Raw genomic sequence first — 5841 nt, 5'->3', positions numbered from 1 at the left:
TGAAATGTTAAAGGGTCTTCTTTAAGAAGAAGAAGAAAAAAATAAAAATATGAATAATAAAATGGCAATAAAGACATATCTATTAATAATTGAATCTAAAAACAAAATAAAGAAGCAGAACTAAAACAGACTCAGAGAGAGAACATTTTGACAGTTGCCAAATGGGATGGGAGTTGGGGTGGGGGTGAAAAAGGTGAAGGGGTCGGGAGATACAGATTGGTTGCTGCAGAGGAGTTATGGAGATGTAAGTACCACAGAGGGAATACAGTCAGTATGTTCTAAAAACTGTTTGGTGTCAGATGGATGTGAGATATTGGGATGATCACTCAGTAAGTTATTTAATGTCTAATCACTGTGGTGTACACCGGAACCTAATATAATAATGTATGTCAACTGCAATTGAAAAAAAGATTTAAAGTGATAAAGAAAGAAATACACTTTACTGTCTCTTGGAGAGAGATGATTTCACTTTATTAAGTCCAATTTAAAAGAAAGCCGATGGAAGGCAGGCCAGTGCTTCTAGAAAACTGGGACAAGTTAATAGAAACCTTTTAAAGTCCTCACCTGAGGATATGCTTATTGATTTTAGAGAGAGGGGAAGGAAGAGAGGGAGAGGGGGAGGGAGGTGAGGGAGAAGAGGAAGAGGGAGAGGGAGAGGGAGATGGAGAAGAGAGGGAGAGGGAAAGGGAGAGGGAAGAGAGGAAGAGGGAGAGGAAGAGGGAGGAGAGGGAGAGGGAGATGGAGAAGAGAGGGAGAGGGAAAGGGAGAGGGAGGAGAGGAAGAGGGAGAGGAAGAGGGAGAGGGAGAGGGAGAGGGAGGAGAGGGAGAGGGAGATGGAGAAGAGAGGGAGAGGGAGGAGAGAAAAGGGAGAGGAAGGAGAGGGAGAGGGAGAGGGAGGAGAGGGAGGAGAGGGAGAAGGAGAGGGAGGAGAAGGAGAGGGAGAGGGAGGAGAGGGAGAAGAGGAAGAGGGAGAAGAGAGGGAGGCGGGGGGAGATGGAGGAGAGGGAGAGGGAGAGGGAGGAGAGAGAAGATTGATGGACTGCTTTCCATAGGTGCTCCAACTGGGGACTGAACATGCAGCCTAAGCTAGGCATGTGCCCTGACCAAGAATCAAACCCACAACCGTTCAGTATATGTGACGATGCTTCCACAAACTGAGCCACGCTGGCTAGGGCAATAGACAGCTTTTTAAATGTAAATTTGTCTTATCGTGTAACACGCTAATCACCACTATATTTAAAAAATGTTTGTTGTTGTTGTAAAATGTTTTAAACAGAGAGCATGTACCTGTAGTGGTTTGAATGGTGGACCTCGGAAAGAGAAGTCCATGTCCCAGTGCCCAGGTCCTGTGAGTGTTACCATTTAAGTTGAAGATCTTGAGGTGAGATCCTCCTGGATTTCCTGAGTGGACCCTAAACGCAGTGTCAGGTCTTGTTAAGGGACAGAAGTGGGGGAGACACAGACCAGGACGAGGAGGAGACAGAGGACCCAGAAGGCTGATTCTGGAGGCACCGCTAGGAGTGGGGCGGCCCTGGAAGCGGGGAGGGAGGGAGGGTTCTTCCCGAGCTCGCAAAGAAGGGCAGTCCTGCTGCCACCTTGAGTTCAGGCTTCTGGCCTCAAAACTGTGAGAGAATAAATTTCTGTTGTTTTACGTGACAAGAATGAAATGAAATGAAGTAAAATAGAATGTACATAGCATAACATTTACCATCATAACTATACTTAATGTACAGTCCAGTGGCATTAAGTGCATTCACAATGCTGTGCAATCACCACCCTCCGCCTCATAAATATTTTTGTCTTTCACAACTGAAATTCTGTGCTCATTAAACAATAGCTCCTCAATCCCCCTTTCCCCTGCCTGGCAGCAACGCCACTTTCTGTTTCCATGAAGTTAACTACTCTCTGTGCCTCATCTAAACAGAATCATACAATGTCTGCCCCTTAGTTACTGGTGTATGTCAGTTACCATAATCTTTCATTTTGTGAAGGAGTTTTGCTGGATATAGAGTTCTTGGTTGACGGCTCCCCTCCTCCCCCAGCACTTTAACTATGTCATTCCCACTGCCTTCTGGCCTCCTTGATTTCTGATGAGAAATTGGCCATTAATCTTCCTGAGCATTATCATTGAATTTTCATACGCCCCCCTCCCAATTCATATGTTAAAGTCCTAACCCCAGTCTCTCAGAATGTAACCTTACTTAGAAATAGGATCATTGCAGATGTGATTAGTTAAGATGAGATAATTAAAGGTGAGCCTTAATCCAGTATGATAGGTGTCCTTATAAAAAGGAGAAATTTAGATACAGAAGTAGATACACGCAGAAGGAAGACAGTGTGAAGGGACCCAGGAGAAGACAGGCATGTACAAGTCCAGGAGAGAGGCCTGGCACAGGTCTTTCCTCCTAACCCTGCCAGGCACTCAATTCCAGACTTCTCTCCACCAGAAACAGACAATGCATTTCGGTTGTTGAAGACACCCAGTGTGACAGTACCTCCAGGAGCCAACACGTTGGGGGCACTGTACGTGATTAGCTACTTTGCTGTTGCTGCCTCTAAGATTCTCTCGGTGCTGCCCTGGCTGGCACGCTCAGCGGGCGTAGCCTCAGCCCACGCACAGAAGGTTGTGGGTTTGATTTCTGGTCCAGGACCCGTAGCTGGGTTGCAGCTTAGATCCCTGACCCAGTTGGGGCTTGTGAAGGAGGCGGCAGATCGATGTGTCTCTCTCACATCAATGTTTTTTTCTCCCTCCCCCTCCCTCCCACCCTTTCTCTTAAAAAAAAAGAAAGCAATGGAGAAAATATCCTTGGGTGAGCATTTAAAAAAAGATTCTGTGTCTTTCAACTGTTTCTTTTGATGGGTCTCTGTGTGGGTCTTTTTTAGTTTATCCTATTGAGAGTTCATTGAGCTTCTTGGAATTATAAATCTACGTAGTTAATGAAATTTGGGAAGTCCATGGCCATTATTTTTTTCAAATATTTTTTCTTTCTCCTGCTCTATCTTCCTTCGCCTTCTGGGACACTCATAATGAGTACGATGATGTGCCAGAGATCAGGGACTTAGTTAGGGTGGTTTGCCATCACATAATACCATTGGCTGGTGCCTTAAAACACAGAAAATATTTTCTCCCAGTTCTGGAGGACCGGGAAGTCCAAGATGAAATAGCCAGCAGATTTGGTTGCTTCTACCGGGCTCAGGTGGTGGAGAAAGAGAGAAAGCTAGTTTTCAATGTCTCTTCTTATAAGGACACTGTTCCTCTCAGATCATGGCTTTGCCCTTATGACCTCATTTAACCCTTACTATTTTTTTTACTCCCAATACAGTCACGTGGTGGGAGGGATGCTTAAATATGTGAATTGGAGGGACATGATTTAGTCTATAAAAATCACTTAGGAGATTGTTATTCCTCCATAGAGCTTGGAGTTTTTATCTAATGTCCTTTAGTTTTAATCTGAAGGACATTTTTAACTTTTTAAAATTTTTATAAGGAAGGTCTCAGCTTTTGTTTATTTTGGAATGTCTTACTTTCACTGTTATTTTTTATTGTGGTAAATATACATAACATAAAATTCACATCTCAAAATTCTTTTCTTTCTGATAATTTCAATTGTTCTATCTTCAAATTTACTGAGTCTTCTGCCTGCTCGGATCTTCTCTTGAACACCTCTACTGAATTTTTTTCATTTATTATACTTTTCAGCTTTAGAATTTTTATTTGTTTCCTTTTAATAATTTCTATTTGTTAATGTTCTCATTTTGTTTATATATAGTTTTCCTGATTTTCTTAGTTTTTGTTCACATTTTCCTAAAGCTCTTTGAGCATATTTACGACAGGTCTTTTAAAGTTAATATTCTTAATTCTGATGACCAGGTTTCCTCTGGATGGTTTTTGTAAATTAATTTTGTTTTTATAAGTGGACCACACTGTCCTGTTTCTTTGTAGGCCTTGTGATTTTTGTGGTTGAAAACTGGATATTTCAATATTATAATGCATTCACTCTGGAAATTATATGAATTCCTCTTCTCAGAGTTTGATATTTTTAAAATTGTTGAAGGCTAAATACTGTATCATTTCTTAGAGATTTTTTTTTCAGACTATTTTTGAAAATATTGTATACCTTGTTTTGTGTGGTAACTGAAGTCTGCTCCTTTATCTTGTGTTCAGCTACTATTTTGATAGAGATTTTATTGAATGCCAGGAATTCAAAACAAAGCAAAAACAATTGCAACAACAAAATCAAACAAATAATAAAAACCCCAAACATCTCTGGGTGATATTTGCAGGTTGTGTGCTAGGCCAGTGGTCGGCAAACTCATTAGTCAACAGAGCCAAATATCAACAGTACAACGATTGAAATTTCTTTTGAGAGCCAAATTTTTTAAACTTAAACTATATAGGTAGGTGCATTGTTATTAACTTAATTAGGGTACTCCTAAGGCTTAGGAAGAGCCACACTGAAGGGGCCAAAGAGCCGCATGTGGCTCGCGAGCCGCAGTTTGCCGACCACAGTGCTAGGGAATTCCTTTAACACCTAGCCAGGCTTGCATTGCCTGAAGTGAACACCTGGGATCTTTTCAGTTTTCTTTTCTTTCTTTTTTTTTTTTTTGAGTATGCACCTTTCCTTATGATAGTGTGAGTGCTTTTGAATACCCTAATTTCTTAAGAGTCTCCCCCAGGTTTTTCTTCTGGGCTTCAAGCAGGCTATTCTTTGTCTCAACTGTATCTTTAAAAAAAATATTTTATTGACCTTTTACAGAGAGGAAGGGAGAGGGATAGAGAGAAACATCAATGAGAGAGAAACATCAATCAGCTGCCTCCTGCACACTCCCCACTGGGGATGTGCCCGCAACCAGGGTACATGCCCTTGACCGGAATTGAACCTGGGACCCTTCAGTCTGCAGGCTGACGCTCTATTCACTGAGCAAACCGGTTAGGGCTCAACTGTATCTTTTGCCCCAAGTGTCTCTGGGTTGTCGTTCACCTTGCAGTGTTTCAACCAATGACTACTGCATTTTGATTTAAGTTTTGAGTTAGGCAAAATATAGACTAGTGCCTAGTTTTCCAGGTAACCTCAAGATAGTCTATAACAGACATACACAATAATTTGTGAATAAGGTCTTCTCTGTTCCTTCCGGACCCAGGAATTAAGGTTCTACACCATTTTAAGACTGCTGCTTTTTGGGAGGGATAGTGGGGCAAGGGCAAGTGAAAATGTAGCAGTGCTTTCCTACTGTTTTCAAGTTGTTTCTTTCTTTTTAATTTATTGAGTTTAGAGAGAGGGAAAACAGGAGAGAGAAACACTGATTTGTTCCACTTATTTATGTATTCATTGATTGATTCTTTTATGTGCTTTAACCAGGGATCAAACCTGCAACCTTGGCATATTGGGATGACATTCTAACCAACTGAGCTACCCAGCCAGAACCAAGTGGACTTTTTCTTGATCAAGTGTTCTCTTGGTTTCTGTAAACCTTTGAATCTTTTGCAGAGTTCTGACAAAAATTTGGTTTTGGGAGTTTCTGCCTGTGGTTTAAATAATTTTTTTTTCCTGTAGGGAGATGAGAACTAACAGCTGCCTATTCTGCCATTTTGCTCCACTTGTATTTTTTGGAAGGTATTTTTGTTGGGTATAAAAATCTAGGTTGATAGTTTTTTCTCTTTCAATAACTTAAAAGACATTGCTCCATTGTCTTCTCTTTTGAAATTTGCTACCATCCTTGTCCTTGTTCTACTGTACATAACACAATTTATTTCTCTGGCTGCTTTTAATATTTTTCTCTTTATCCTGACTTTGAACATTTTGATTATGATGTGCCTTAATGTAGTTTTCTTCTTCATGT

Source organism: Myotis lucifugus, unplaced genomic scaffold, assembly GCF_000147115.1.
Source record: "Myotis lucifugus unplaced genomic scaffold, Myoluc2.0 scaffold_298, whole genome shotgun sequence".
NCBI classification, from domain to species: domain Eukaryota; kingdom Metazoa; phylum Chordata; class Mammalia; order Chiroptera; family Vespertilionidae; genus Myotis; species Myotis lucifugus.
This window is presented reverse-complemented; position numbering follows the sequence as displayed.